Source organism: Acanthochromis polyacanthus, chromosome 2 (assembly GCF_021347895.1).
Source record: "Acanthochromis polyacanthus isolate Apoly-LR-REF ecotype Palm Island chromosome 2, KAUST_Apoly_ChrSc, whole genome shotgun sequence".
Classification (NCBI taxonomy): domain Eukaryota; kingdom Metazoa; phylum Chordata; class Actinopteri; family Pomacentridae; genus Acanthochromis; species Acanthochromis polyacanthus.
This window is the reverse complement of record NC_067114.1, coordinates 6886013-6899900: the sequence shown is the minus strand read 5'-3', so window position 1 is coordinate 6899900 and position 13888 is coordinate 6886013.

Genomic DNA, 13888 nt, shown 5'->3' with positions numbered 1-13888 from the left:
TTTGTGCTTACTGGAACCACCTATTCTTGTTAAGAGTGACATGACAACTTATGTTTGGTTAGCGAGGTCCTACTGCGATGCAAAACCTTTTAAACCAACATCATCTGAGGGGCTCCAGTTCAGTATACTGAATGCAAAGTAATGTATCTACTTTGTTTAACAAAATAAAACTGAAACAAGACAAATGCTCTTTACATTTTAAGTGAATGTTAGCAGATATTAAGACATCCTCCACTTTTTTCCACAACTTCCTCTGTCGGTCTTTAAGCAGGACGACATCATTCTAATACATCATACCATCACGATAATGATCTCCAATTAGCTTGAGTCCATTCAGGGAATTAAATGGTGAAAAGGGACAAAGATCAGCCTGTCCTTATGAGTGCGAAGCTGTCAAACCACAGTACTAAGCACTCTGATGTCTTTGAAGTGAGTTCAAAAGGCAAGGACTGTGATTCACAACTCTTTCCAGTCGACTCCTAATTAGTCCTGAAATTATGGCACCCCCACTTATGTGAGTTTGACCTTTGGAGGCAAAATGTCTTTTCATTTTGTCGGTCCAATATTGCTACCATTCGGGACAAGTTGCTCTCATATAATCAAATGGTTTTTGCTGATTTTGAAGTCTGGAATCGCAGCATCTTGTTGACTTGCTGTAAAAATAACTTACAAAAGGTTAGACTTACCAAGAGGAAGCATTCTATCACTGAAAACCATCAATATTTAAATGAAACCCCTGTTTAATGATAACGCTTTTCAGGTTCCTAATTATGGAAGTCTTATTAAATGTAATCTTATATTTATATTAGATATTATAATGCTGTGAAGCTAATCTTTTCTTGTAACATTTTGTGTGGACGAACTGGGAATAGAAACAATACAATTTAATTTCAAGCCAGATAAAACTGGTGTTTACTGTCATAATGTACTGTACTGGAGTTGAAAAGCTTGTTATTTACACAGTCTCTGGGGGAAATAACAACAACAGCAAAAGAAAACAAAAGTGATGGAGAGCTTTACAAAAATGTCAGTAGACTGAAATTAATTTCCCTAGCTGCTGATATTCAAGGAGCCGGATTACAATTACACAAACTATCATCAGCAATTTAACTTGTCATATTTAAACACAGTAATAATATGTGCCCAATACATTACAGAGCAAAACAAGTCCCCCATTTTTAACCTGAGAGACCCTCTATTATATTACAAAATTACAAGTGTGAACTGACATTGCAAGACATGTCTTAAAGTCGCTTAGAATCAATATTTGTACAGCATCAACAGAGAAAGCAGCTATATCTAATGTGAAACCTACAAAGAATTATCTCCAACCTATGGGGATCCTTGTTGTTCAGTGTCATCACACTCATGCTGGTAACAATAAACTTCAGCCATTTATTGGATACTTCCCACACAGCACAGAACAGACGCATTTATTGCTTAGTTGGTGAACAAGGGAGACCATTTGTCAGCTTAAAGACGGATATTTTCAAGAGTTGGAGACCAAACACTAAGCTAAAAAAGAAGGTGAATATTGGACTTAAAGCTACAGTAGAGGAAAATCAAAATTTTGCATTTTCACTTTAACCATCAGTGTAAGCCTTCTCTTTATCCCGTTCAACCAGCACACCCAGCTGTCTGCGTTGCTCTTTATACAACCTCATCCCCTTCTGATCTGAAAAGACCGTTAATTGGCTGAAGTCCTTCACCAATGGCTTCATTTTCTAAAGCCTAAGAGTCAAGGTGAGGTGCAGAAGTTCAGTTTCCTCTCAGACCACTTGAATTGCAATATGGGTGAATGCCATAATAGAATGTTTGCCCAAAAAAAGGTCGCCTACTCCAGCTTGTTTGGTGGACAGCAACATGACCTCAAATCAGGACATGTGAGCAGAGTGGAGTGATGAATGTGCAATACTGGTGTTTCCAGTCAGAGGAATTTGGACAATCTGAGCTAGTACTTAGATAGATTTCTGGTATATATTTATTTGTCTGCTGATATTAAATGTTTGCGTTGCCCCCCTTGCTGTTGCAACAATGCAAGTTTCCCCACTGTAGGATGAATAAAAGCTTACCATATTGCATTTTTAAAATTTCCGTACCTCAACCTTGCCCTCCATGGTGCTCAATCAATATGGCTCAATGCTGAACTTAAATTTGCGCCTACCTCACACACACAGCGAACTGCTTACTCCCATCAAAGCAAAAAAGTTGGAAAATTTTTCATCTTGAACTTGAACCATCGCAAACAAAACTGGAGTTTGGCAGATTCGCCTGTTTCCTTCCTAGACTATGGTTTGAGCTTGTGATGTGAGCTGTACTTTGGCACTGAGCGGTACATACAGCCACGACTTTTTAAAAATATCTGTACCAAAACCCTTTGCTCAAGCTCACCATTCTGCTCCCCTCACGTGCTTGAGTGTCTAAATCACCTCCTTCATGCTAACATGCTTTACCAAATCAGCTATATCAAGTGACAATATGTAACAAATCATTTTATAGCTCGCATCAGCTGCTCCTTTAAATACGTTTCTAACAAGTTATTTATTTAAAGAGTGACACAAGATCGGAATTCACATCAGACACCTTGGGTGTTTATCAGACTTGTATTCATAGAAAGGTTAATTTATTTCCCTTTGCTCTGAAAATAAAGAAGGTTAGGCGATGTGGAAGGTTATTAACTAGTAACAATAACAGCTTTCTCTACCCACTCACACACAAAGACATCCCTCTGCTGCGACTGAATGAAAAGAAGTGATAAAAATGCATTAATCTAATCAGTGTTGTGCTGTATATAACTGGAGCAGATGAGAAGGGACAAAGGGATTGCTGAAGACTGGGAAAACCCATCCAGGACATTACAACCACTTAATGAAGTCCTTGGCTGCTAAACAATTAATACAAGCCTACACTTTATTAAATATGCAATAAAGACTATTATGGCTGAGTGTGGAAATAACAGCCATTCTAGCAAGCATTAAAATGTCTAGCTCCATTTGTGGCTCATTTATGGAACCTCTCCCATTAAGGATACATTAATACTGCAGGCACAGTTGAAGGGCATTGGAAAGTACTCTTCTAAATATTAAAGATGGCTGTCACTGGAAAAATATGTTGTCAGCAGGCTGAAGAATTAGGGTTATGTAAATTTCATCACATCCCCTCACTTAATGACAAAGCAGAGATCAAAATGTCACGAAGGACAAAAAGCTTTCTGTGTCTGATTTAAACAAAGTCGGACACAAGATGATTATTTAATGCCGGCCTGCGTTCCAAGAAATACATGAACACACACGCAGGGCCGACCTCACACGCTTTTGTCATATTTGGAATTAACATTAAGGTAGGAGTTTGAGTGTGTGTATAGCTGTGTAACCAAACAACCATGTCTCCTTAAAATGATATTTCTATACAACTAAATGGCCTTCTCATTTGCGATTTGAGGGAAATGTATTTTCTCCCTGGTTACATTTGTATTCAGCATGTCTTTGGCATTTATTGCATTTTTTTACTGTTGCTTCTTTTCACCCAACCAATCATACTAGTATATTAGATGAGGGAACTTGTTACCTTGGTAACCTATAAAATGGCGAACAAGCTGCACGTTGTCAAAGGGATGCATTTTTACACGAATTTTAATATTTTCTCCAAACCTAACCAGTTGAACCACCAAATGTTTCTGGTGCCTTATCTTATCATGCTTCTAACGTTAAGTTAGTATTGGGAAAGGTTGAGTTCTGACAGGATTTCGGTCTGCCATTGGTTGATCATTTTGGTCAGAAATCTAACTCCCCTTACCACTATCTGTGTGTTGCCATTTTCTTCGCCACGGGAATCTCTGGGCAGCAAACAACTGCACTGAAAATGAAACTGAAAGTTTTGCAGAGGATTTGAAACATGCAGTCAGGCATCTCTGCAAGTTTCTTGTGGTACAATATCCATTTTAATCCCAATGCTAGGCTCCCTGCGTACAAATGTTCCACCACAAGAATTCCACCCGTTGCTATTCTGAAGAAACAGCAAAGCCACACACTTCCCTTAGCCCTACCTACGATGACTGTGAATGCTTTCAAGAAGTACGAAAAAGACAGAGGATTTTTTTCTCCTCCAGCAGAGTGATAGTGTGGTGCCATCAGATGATTGTGTTCTACAGGATGGTCTGGCTGAGTGAGACTAGTTTTGGCCCAATCCAACCAGGCACTTTTGGTGCCTAACCTCAACCAAATACAGAGAATAAACGGAAGAAAACAGCAAGTATGAACAAAACTTAAATCTCAGTGCAAGGTCCCCCAGGGAACTCCGGTCTGCTGGGTCAAAATCCTCTCATGAACCTATGCCTCCACCTCCCCTTATGTCAGCTTTGTGGCATTTTCAAACTGGAAATGTTTCCTGTGATGTCATAGCCTTACCATAATGAGTTTCTTTGAAAACATAAATGAGATTACAGTTGTTTTGGAAGACACTTTTGTGAGACACAGTTGAACCAAACCTGACACATGTGAGGACTTTGTCTGATATCTCCCAGTTAAACAACACATTCTGATTTTTTTTAGCCATTTCTTGAGCATGCATCCACATTTTATTTAGTGCACTCGGTTGTAATCGTATGATATATGTGGAAAATGTTTGTATCATCATGACCCCGTTGATGAATCTTGAACATTTTACTCTATCAAAATGAACAAACACTACAATCATTGCAATTGTGATATTCAAACAAGTGAAAGTGAGCAGTGGTTAAAGGTTTGCCATGTGGGAGTGGAAAGCATGAATATTGCAGAGGATATGTCATTAGGTTATGATCAGGTCAGATAAAAAAAAAAAAATCTGAATCACACTTCAAACTAAATCGTATGTTATCATATGCAGTAAAAAAGAATGTGTGTCTTTACTCAACCAGCTTAGCATAGATGTTTTTCCTCCATCCACCCACATTACTTTCTACTTTAAAATTAAACATAAACATACTGTGGGTTGCTTTAAACTACTTGAAAAGCATCTAATTCTTTTAAGTTTTTCTCCAGAGGACTCTCAGGTTAGATTATGAGTTGCAAATCAGTAATTAAAATATCATCAAAAAATTGTTTAAGATATTGCACGAATTTAGATTGACGGCACGATGAGATGGAGCGTTGCAGGATGTGAAGTCTGATCTGTCTAAGGATGAAGCGAAGGCATTAATTTCTGTCGAGTATATGGTGATGAACTCTTTGCAGTAAAGCACATGTGTCAGCTATGTCGTGTATCTTATATTTGTGTGTAATTGTGATGAAAGATCAAAATTCTGGCTGCTCTCATGCTTCATCTAATATAAACAAGTATTGACCGTGGCTACACTTCCCTCTGTATAAACTGAATATAATTATGAGTGTTGATTTTTGGGTGTCCTATAATTTAAAAAGTTAAGTTTCAAGTTGGGTTAGTTTTTGGACTGCTGTGGTTGTGGACATCAAACGGATATGAACATCAAACGTTTTTTAATATGTGGGTGCCAGTTCTTTTCAAGTTCATCAATACTATTTTCCTTTGCTCTGACATTATCGTTAAATGTAACATGGACTGTAATCCTAATTATCAGAACTTCATGTTCACCGCGGACCTACTTGTGGAAATGTATCACAGGAACTGCCATGAGTAATGACGGCAAAGTGTGACCGAATTTGATCATACTCATCCTCATCATTTAGCATTATTAGACTTTTCCCAGAAAAGAGGAAATGTGGAGCCCATCTGTCAAATGTCCAACTAAAATTTCTCAAAAAGAAGAGGTCTGCTTTCACCTTCCAGTCATTTGACACTTTCTGATGGACTCCAGACAATCACTGAAAATCTCCAGTGTGGGATGATGATGTTTTAAGAAAGAGAAGAAGGTATCACACTTGGAGCTATTCACTTTTAGAGCCTGAAAGAAACTAGCAATGGATAACAGCGATGTGATTTCACTAGTTTATAGGAAAGGTAAAAACACCTGAAGCGTTAGGTTTATTGGGATGTCTTCTCAGATTAATCATATGAATTTAAAGTTAATTTCTTTCACGGTGAGTAAAACGCAGCCCCAGTGTTCAGAATTTTGAATCAGCACTTTGACTTTTGTCCTTGTTTTGGTGCAATCTGCTGCTTGCTTTGTATGTTTGTAAGGAAAGGTAAGTTAAGCAAAGAAATACTTGAAATACAGCCTTGAAATGCCTTAGCTCATAGCTTTCTAGTCACATATCAGAGAAACCACTGATGAGTTTGTAAAATTAAGGCACAGCCAGAAAAAAAAGATTTATTTTACAAAGAATTAACAAAGCTAGTCTCACTTTGTAAGTTTTGTCTTATGTAAGAATATGGTAAGCATCAATGTGGATCAGTAGCACTCTACTATGAATACAAGCCAAATCAATATCTTACTGAGATTTTATATGACATGGACCAACCACACACATTTACTGAATTATAGTTAACCAAAACATGCAAAACAGCAAGAAGATTGTTCAGTTTTCAGTGATTGTACCCACTTTAAAATCAACTTATCCAGCCAGTTCTGACAGGTGTTCTAAGTGGTTTGGAAAACAACTAATAAAAAAGGAAATTGTTAATTGACAGACGGTGCAAACCTGTAGCTTATGTTACAGGATAAATCACATATAAACTCAGCAGGTTACTACCAGAAGAACAAAGGCAATCATTAAACACGCCCGTTTGAAATCTGTTTTAAAATGTATTACAATTATTCTTTTGGAGTCAGTTTTATTGAAGGAAAAGGCAGTAACAAATGAACGTCTGAGAGCCTGAAAATATCCCTGGTCAAGCAAGAACAAAGACATTAGGTTAAACATTTAAATGCTGCAAGGGCATGTAAATTTGAGGTAATCAGCGGGAGATAAAGTGGATTATGAGCTTAGTATTATGCCCCTGTCAGTTCATAAAAACTATAATCAGAGACAGTGTTAGCTCAGTGAGGAGTTTTTATCATTTCTGCATGTGCCAAAAAAAGAGACATTGCTTTCAATGCAAGGACCAAACTGTTGCGCTTTTGTACTTACAAGGAACATCTTCAATTCTTTTCATAATGTAATTCATTCCAAATCAAATCCAATGTTGAAAAATGAGGGTAAAAAAGAAATTTCTTATTTACTAATACATCTAAAACAAACAAAACAATTTGAAAATATGTGAAAAACAAAAGTCTGTTCGGTTTTGATATTTAACGCATTTGATCTGTTTGACAGTAAAGGTTCTGTCTTCTTGATAAGTTTGGTGAAAGAGCACTGGCTGGATGGTGCTGTTTGATTTCATGAAATGAATATGAGTTTTAACATCAGTGTAAGTGTCTTTTTCCAAGAGAATGTTTTGTAAAATGCCATGTTAAAGGACTTCACGTGCGTGGACAAATGGAGCGTCCTACATGGAACAAACATGTGACATTGCCTTGTGGGCAGCAACATGAGCCCAGCTTATTGGTTCAACCCCTAAACTCCTTTTTGTGTACCAGAGTCACATGTTTTGTTTTGTTTTCTCAGTGAAAATAATCTTTTCTCATCCTAAAATGACTTAGGTATAACTCTACATTGTTAATTTCTTTTAGAGTATGTGGATCTGAAACTACTGTACACTGCACAATAACAAGTTGTAAAATTGAAGTAATTCAGTCAATCAAGCTGGAAAGCAATTCTGAGGTGGAGTAATTACACATAAAGTGCCACCCTGAAAGTTGACAGGATTTGTTATATGAATTCATGTTTCTGAGGCCGTAGTGCACTGCGGTTGCAAAATGTTCAGTCATGGCATCAACTGCTTGTTTGTTTTCCTTACAGCATCTGTTAAGGTAAAAAAAAAGTTTATCTTACCAGAAGGAGTCTTTAACAATTCCTTTTCACTATGTACCACGACACCTATCCTAAAGAAACAAGTTCTGAAGTGTTAGCATTCCTGTCCAAGCACACACAGAGTACATTTTTAGGGTTTATTCAGTATCAGAGTAATCCAGTGATAGTTGATTACCTTTAATAGAGCACTTAAATCATGTTTTGAACTAAATATATTTCATATAAAAAGGTACATTTCTATGTAAACTTCAAACAGATAAAAGCATTTCAATCCCATGTGCTTCCACTAGACTGCTGAGGGAGTTCAGTTCGGCCGGTTCCAGAAAAGTATCAATGAACCATTCATAATGAAAATCAAGAAAACTATTGTGTGTGCAAGTGTGTGGAGAGAGAACAGTTTCTATTGCAGGCAGGGCATATATTCTATCTTGCTAAGTAAGTGAGGATTCACATATTAAAGTGCTGTCATGAGCAAGAGTTGAGTGACAGAATCAAATTGAGAACAGACATGCTAATGTGATCTTTCTCACTCTTTCTCCTAATCCACCCCTGTAACAATAAATCCCTATATAATATTGATGTTTTTAAATAAGTAACTACTATGCAAGGCCATCAAATTAATGCAAAAATAGAATAAAGTTTTTTGGGAATTCTGCAACTATATTGAATTTGCTTCAACTTTGCTTACACAGATAAGAATTCCACTTAGGCATCTGAAGTAGCAATGCACTTAAGATAAAGGAGCTGTCTCAAAACCCAAGAGAAGAAATTATTTCTTTATACCAAAAAGTGTATGTAATGGTTTAGAAAAAGAAAAAAACCAAAACATCTCCATGCCCCCAGAGACACAGTTGGCAGCATCATGCACAGGTTTACAACTCATGCTACAGCAGCAAACCTTCCCGGGTGCGGATGAAAGAGCAACATTTCTCTGAGGGGAATCAGACATTTGAAAACAACAGCAGAGAAAAAACTAAACATATTACTGCCAAAGACTTGGATGCGGACCTGATGAAGGGAGACACAAAAGTATCAGTGCAAACTATAAGAAAAAATATTAGACAAACAAGGATTTTCTACCCAGAAAGGTAAACTGAATACAAGAAAAACATGGGTATAAGCTTGTACAGTTTTAAGTAATGATGAGATTAAACTCATGTTTGGTTCTTGAATCTGGTGTCAGAAGGGCAAGGCCTGTATGAGCAAGATGCTGTCATACTTGTCCATAATTTGTCTAGCATCTTGGTCTCTTTTAATTTCGATGGTATTTTCAAGAAGAATGTGATATCCTCAGCGTGCAAATGTAATTAAAAAATAGTTGACCAGCAATCTCAAGGACACGTCTACAAAGGTGCTTTGAAAAGTTTTCAGCTTCACCTGAAAACAAAGGGCCTAACATCCATAAAGCCTTACATCACTGTACAGAAAAACTCAAATATTTGAAAAAATCAAATAAAGGAGAGGGAAGCTTCAGGCTGGATGCTGTTGCTCCAGCACAATGCAAACATCCACACAGTTCAGGTGGCAGAAGCAGCTAAATGCGGCTTTACATTGTTGCTTGATGCGCCTTACTCACTCGACCCGCACCGTGTGACGTCTGTTTCCCAAACTGAAATCCTACTCATTTGGCTGCCATTTTCAGATTGATGAAGAAGCCATACATGCTGTGGAGGAGAATCTGAATGCTCGAGATGTGACCTTCTTGAGGAAGAGACAGCTAAGTGAAAGGAATCTATGCTGAAAAATAACACAATAACAATCTTTCTCAGGTAAGGTTTTCTTGTACAGCTGAGAACTTTTCCAAGTACCCTCAGAATCAGTGGCCTAAAACTTGGTTCAGGAATCCTTGTTCAAATATCTTTGTGTGGCAACCTGAGGTACCAGATTTGAATAATTCTCCAAGTCTCTGGTGGGTATTAACGAAATTAGTGGCAGCACTGAAACTAAAGAATTAAAGCTGGGAACTTTTGCAAATGAGTGATCAGAAGTTTGTGAAGAACTACTAGAAACACTCTAGCGTCTAAATGTTTGACTGCTTAATGGAAATTAATTGGCTTGAATGTTCTGAAGCTTTCCCTTGACTGAATAGGTCAAACATGGAGAGCCTTAAATGTATTTTTAATATCAATTTTGAAATCCTGAGATCCTCCTTTCATTTACTTTTTAAAAGAAAAATTCCATCTGCTTATTACCAGTCTTGTAAAACAGAGAGAATACGTTGTATGCACTAGATTTCAAAACGAATTTTCAAGAAATATTCAGTGGTACCTCATTTTGCAACCCAGTATGTTCCTCTACAACTAAATTGCGTTTTCACATTTTGAAAGAAAGATAATAGTATTTTCAAATGAATAGAATTTGGGGGGCAGTTTGAACAAGCAATATCTGGGGAATAAACTAGCAACTGCACTTTTACATAGAAGATCAAAGTTCATGTCCTGTAATGGACAAGATACCATCAGTCTAAGAATTAAGTTGTGCTTTGTTGTTGTTTTCGGTTACTCTGTTGGTCTTTACTCGCTTTCTGGCTACGTTTACTATAAACCTTCACTTAAACTATGTGATTAGGTTGTTGGACACTTTGAAATGTTGGTGGCTTGATTAAGATTAGGCTCCAAAATTTGGTTTTAGGAAAAATGTTATTATCTGGGTTAAAGCTGCTGTCCGGAGTTTGAATCGCTGCGTCTCCCAAAACGCTGTTGGTCCCACCCTCCCTCCCTCTGACTTCGCCCCTTTATTTGTGCACGCGTGGAGTACGTGAGAGGAGTGCCCGGAGTGCTGCAGCATCTTGCCTGTTTTGCTGTTTTCCCCTCTTATGCATTTAGTACATTTAGTAAATAATAAAGGAATTACGTTAGAATGCTGTAATTGAGTCTAACTTGTCCTAATACCAAAATAACATGAATCTGCTAGGACGAACGAGTAAAGTTTCAATATGTGATTACACTCGTGTATCCCTCTCGATGACGTTGTTTATCAAACTTAGTGCATTTACGCGTGTATATGTGTTACATTGTTTATTTATTTCTATCTAGAGTTCAGAATTGCATGACTCCTCTGACGAAGAGTATGTCCCAGACGCCCCAACATCTTCCTCCAGAGGTCGGGCATCTAAACGAAGCCGTCAGGCGGGCTATGGAGGCCGTGGTCGGAGAGCGACGCGAGCACCCGAGCCAAAAAACGTCCTGCAGTCTCTTGGCCTGACAAGTCGTGGGATTGGTAACTTTTCTGGAAGTTGCTGATCCCTGATGCTCTCTCCTCCACAAGCAAAACAAATGTGCGCGCGGTTGCGTAGTGCGTAGCTCGCCTACCTCTGCATGGGCTTGCTTGCTGTGCGCGTAACCGTTGATTGACAGCATGACAAAGCTGAAGCTCGAACTTGATTGGTCGGCAGCAACCGGCGCTTTTTGGAATAACATGGGGGTCTATGAGAGGAAGGCGGAGCTCAGGAATAAATTTTCATATCGTGTTATACTAACTTTATATTATAGTATCGAACTAGACTAACACATTTAAGCTTTGTTAAAAAATGATACATAAATTGAAAGCAAACGGAAACTCCGGACAGCAGCTTTAAACTACAACCCTTTCACTACAAGTTTGGAGCATCGCCTTAATTTCCTGGATTAAATGCATGATTGGATGGCTGGAAGAAGCAACACTAGAGTAGTAAAATAAATTAAATTTAAAAAAAACTTTATTTGCCCCCTTGGGGCAATTCAAAGCACGTAGAGCAGCTGGACACAGAACAATATCAACTGCACAATAGTGGTAGTAAAAATGGTAAATATACTGTATGTTGTTTAGAAATGTATTTGTGATATAATACAAACTAACCTAATCCTACAGAAAATATGTTTCTTTTAAAACATACATTAGAGTGCAGTTTATTTGTTTAGGATGCATTTTGTGGAGACTGGGCCACAACGGTGGTAGTTATTGAAGTATGGCTCAGTGGGTAGAGTGGCCGTCTTGTAACTGGAAGGTTGCTGGTTCAATCCTTGGCCCGTCGTGCTCACGTCGAGGTGTCCCTGAGCAAGACACCGAACCCCTAATTGCTCCTGATGGGTTGTGGTTAGCGCCTTGCATGGCAGCTCCTGCCATCAGTGTGTGTGTGAATGGGTAAATGTGACATATCATCATGTAAAGTGCTATATAAATACACCCATTTATTATTATATAATCTCAATTGCAGTTGAAAATGGAGTTTTTGAAGAAATATTCTGTTATTCATCTTTAATACAGTCAGTAAATTAAACATAATGTACTTAAAAGAAACTCCAATATACTTATTTTTACTTTTAAACAAGCTTTTAGTTTTTATATTTTATTTACAACAGTAGAATGCTTTACAGGTTAAGGGCACTGACTAAATTTGATAGCAACAGCAGATATATTAGTTATCTCAGACCAAGACAAAAAAACTGGATTCAAATCCATCTCAAAATTTCATCAGCTTTAAAAATCTTGTCACCAAGAATGAAGCAAAAGTATTATGAACACATTTCATATAATTTTTTTATCAATATCTGTCAACCTTACAATAATTTCTGTTGTTTGCACCACAAATGGGTGGAGGCATAGCAGAAAGAAAGTCAGCCACAGTTCCCTATTTTCTGTAGCACATATTTAGCAGGCAATGACAAATAAAACAGGAGTTTTTGCTTGAAGTTTTCTCAAGCATGGAGGTGGGGAAGAAATTTTGTGTAAGCTACAGGGACTGATGATACAAACAGAAATTTCATGTAACCATTACATACACTGCATGGGTATGCGGGTGTAGTATACATTTCTTAGCATGTATGCTTCCTGTCAGCAATTAACTCCGCAAAGACGAAGTCAAAGTTGTATCAAAGCCTGTCATGGCTGGTTCACTTCTTGTGTGTATTCTAGGTTTGCACCAGCCCCAGCTGTTCTGCATCTCCTTGATTAATCCCCAGCTACTGCTCATTGCTCCAGAGGATTTAGGGCAGCGACTCCAGCTCCCCTTTTTTAGTTTGTCAATTTGTCTTGTTGCGCTGACAACGGGTGCGATAGCTTGAATCTCCAGCTTGAAATCCCAACTTAACTTTGAGTTATTTCCAGTGCTTGCCGCTGTGTGATTCCCCCCCACTCATTTTCACTTCCCCTGGTTGTGTCCACATCCTGCCTGCCCCGTTGTCCACCAGTCTCCAGTTTGCACTCCTCAGTCACCTGCCAGCCTTTATCACCAGCTGGTGTTCTCTTGACTCAAGCTTGCACTCTTCAGTTGCCGACAGTCTTTCCCAGCAGTGTGTTCACTCCTCCTTGCCTTCAGCCAGAATCCCCCCACCGCCCCCGCTGCCTGCTGATCTCCTGCTGCTTAGTCCCAGTTATTCATTGCCTTGAAAGTGACTCTGTCCCTGCAGTCGAGTCCAGTTTTTGAAAAGCCCTTTTCCAGTAGAATTGACCAAACTGGAAAATCAAAGAGCACAATTTCAAACTTGCTAAAAATGTATTTAAAAAGGTGGCTGTGGGTATTATGTCACAAATAATTGCATATTATATAATACACAGTGTATATTGGGTGTTTTTTTTTTTTTTTTAGATCTCTCTGGGAAGGTGGAAGCTTTTACCGATTGGCCTAACACTATAGATTTTATCCACTCCAACACCTGCAAAATAAGATAAAAGCTTCAAAATGTTCCTCTTCAATCATACCTCCAAACAGTTAAAGCAAAAACTGAACATGTTTAAACCCTGACCTGCAGAGCTACTCTTTTAAAGTCCATTCATTTAGCGAGGTGTAGCTCATAACTGGCAATTTGGCAACTGAGTGTATTAATCACAACTGCAAACACAATGGTGTATTGTAATAAATGCATTAAGAGGTCAAATGTCTGACTGCTTAATGAATGTTAATTGGCGTGAATGATCTGAAGCTTTCCCTTGACTGAATAGGTCAAACATGGAGGCCCTTAAATGTATTTTTAATATCAAATTTGGCATCCCAAGATCCCCCTTTCATTTAATTCTTGAAAGTAAAATCTCATCTGCTTATTACCAGCTTTGTAAAACAGAGAGAATATGTTGTACGCGCTAGATTTTAAAGAGAGTTTTCA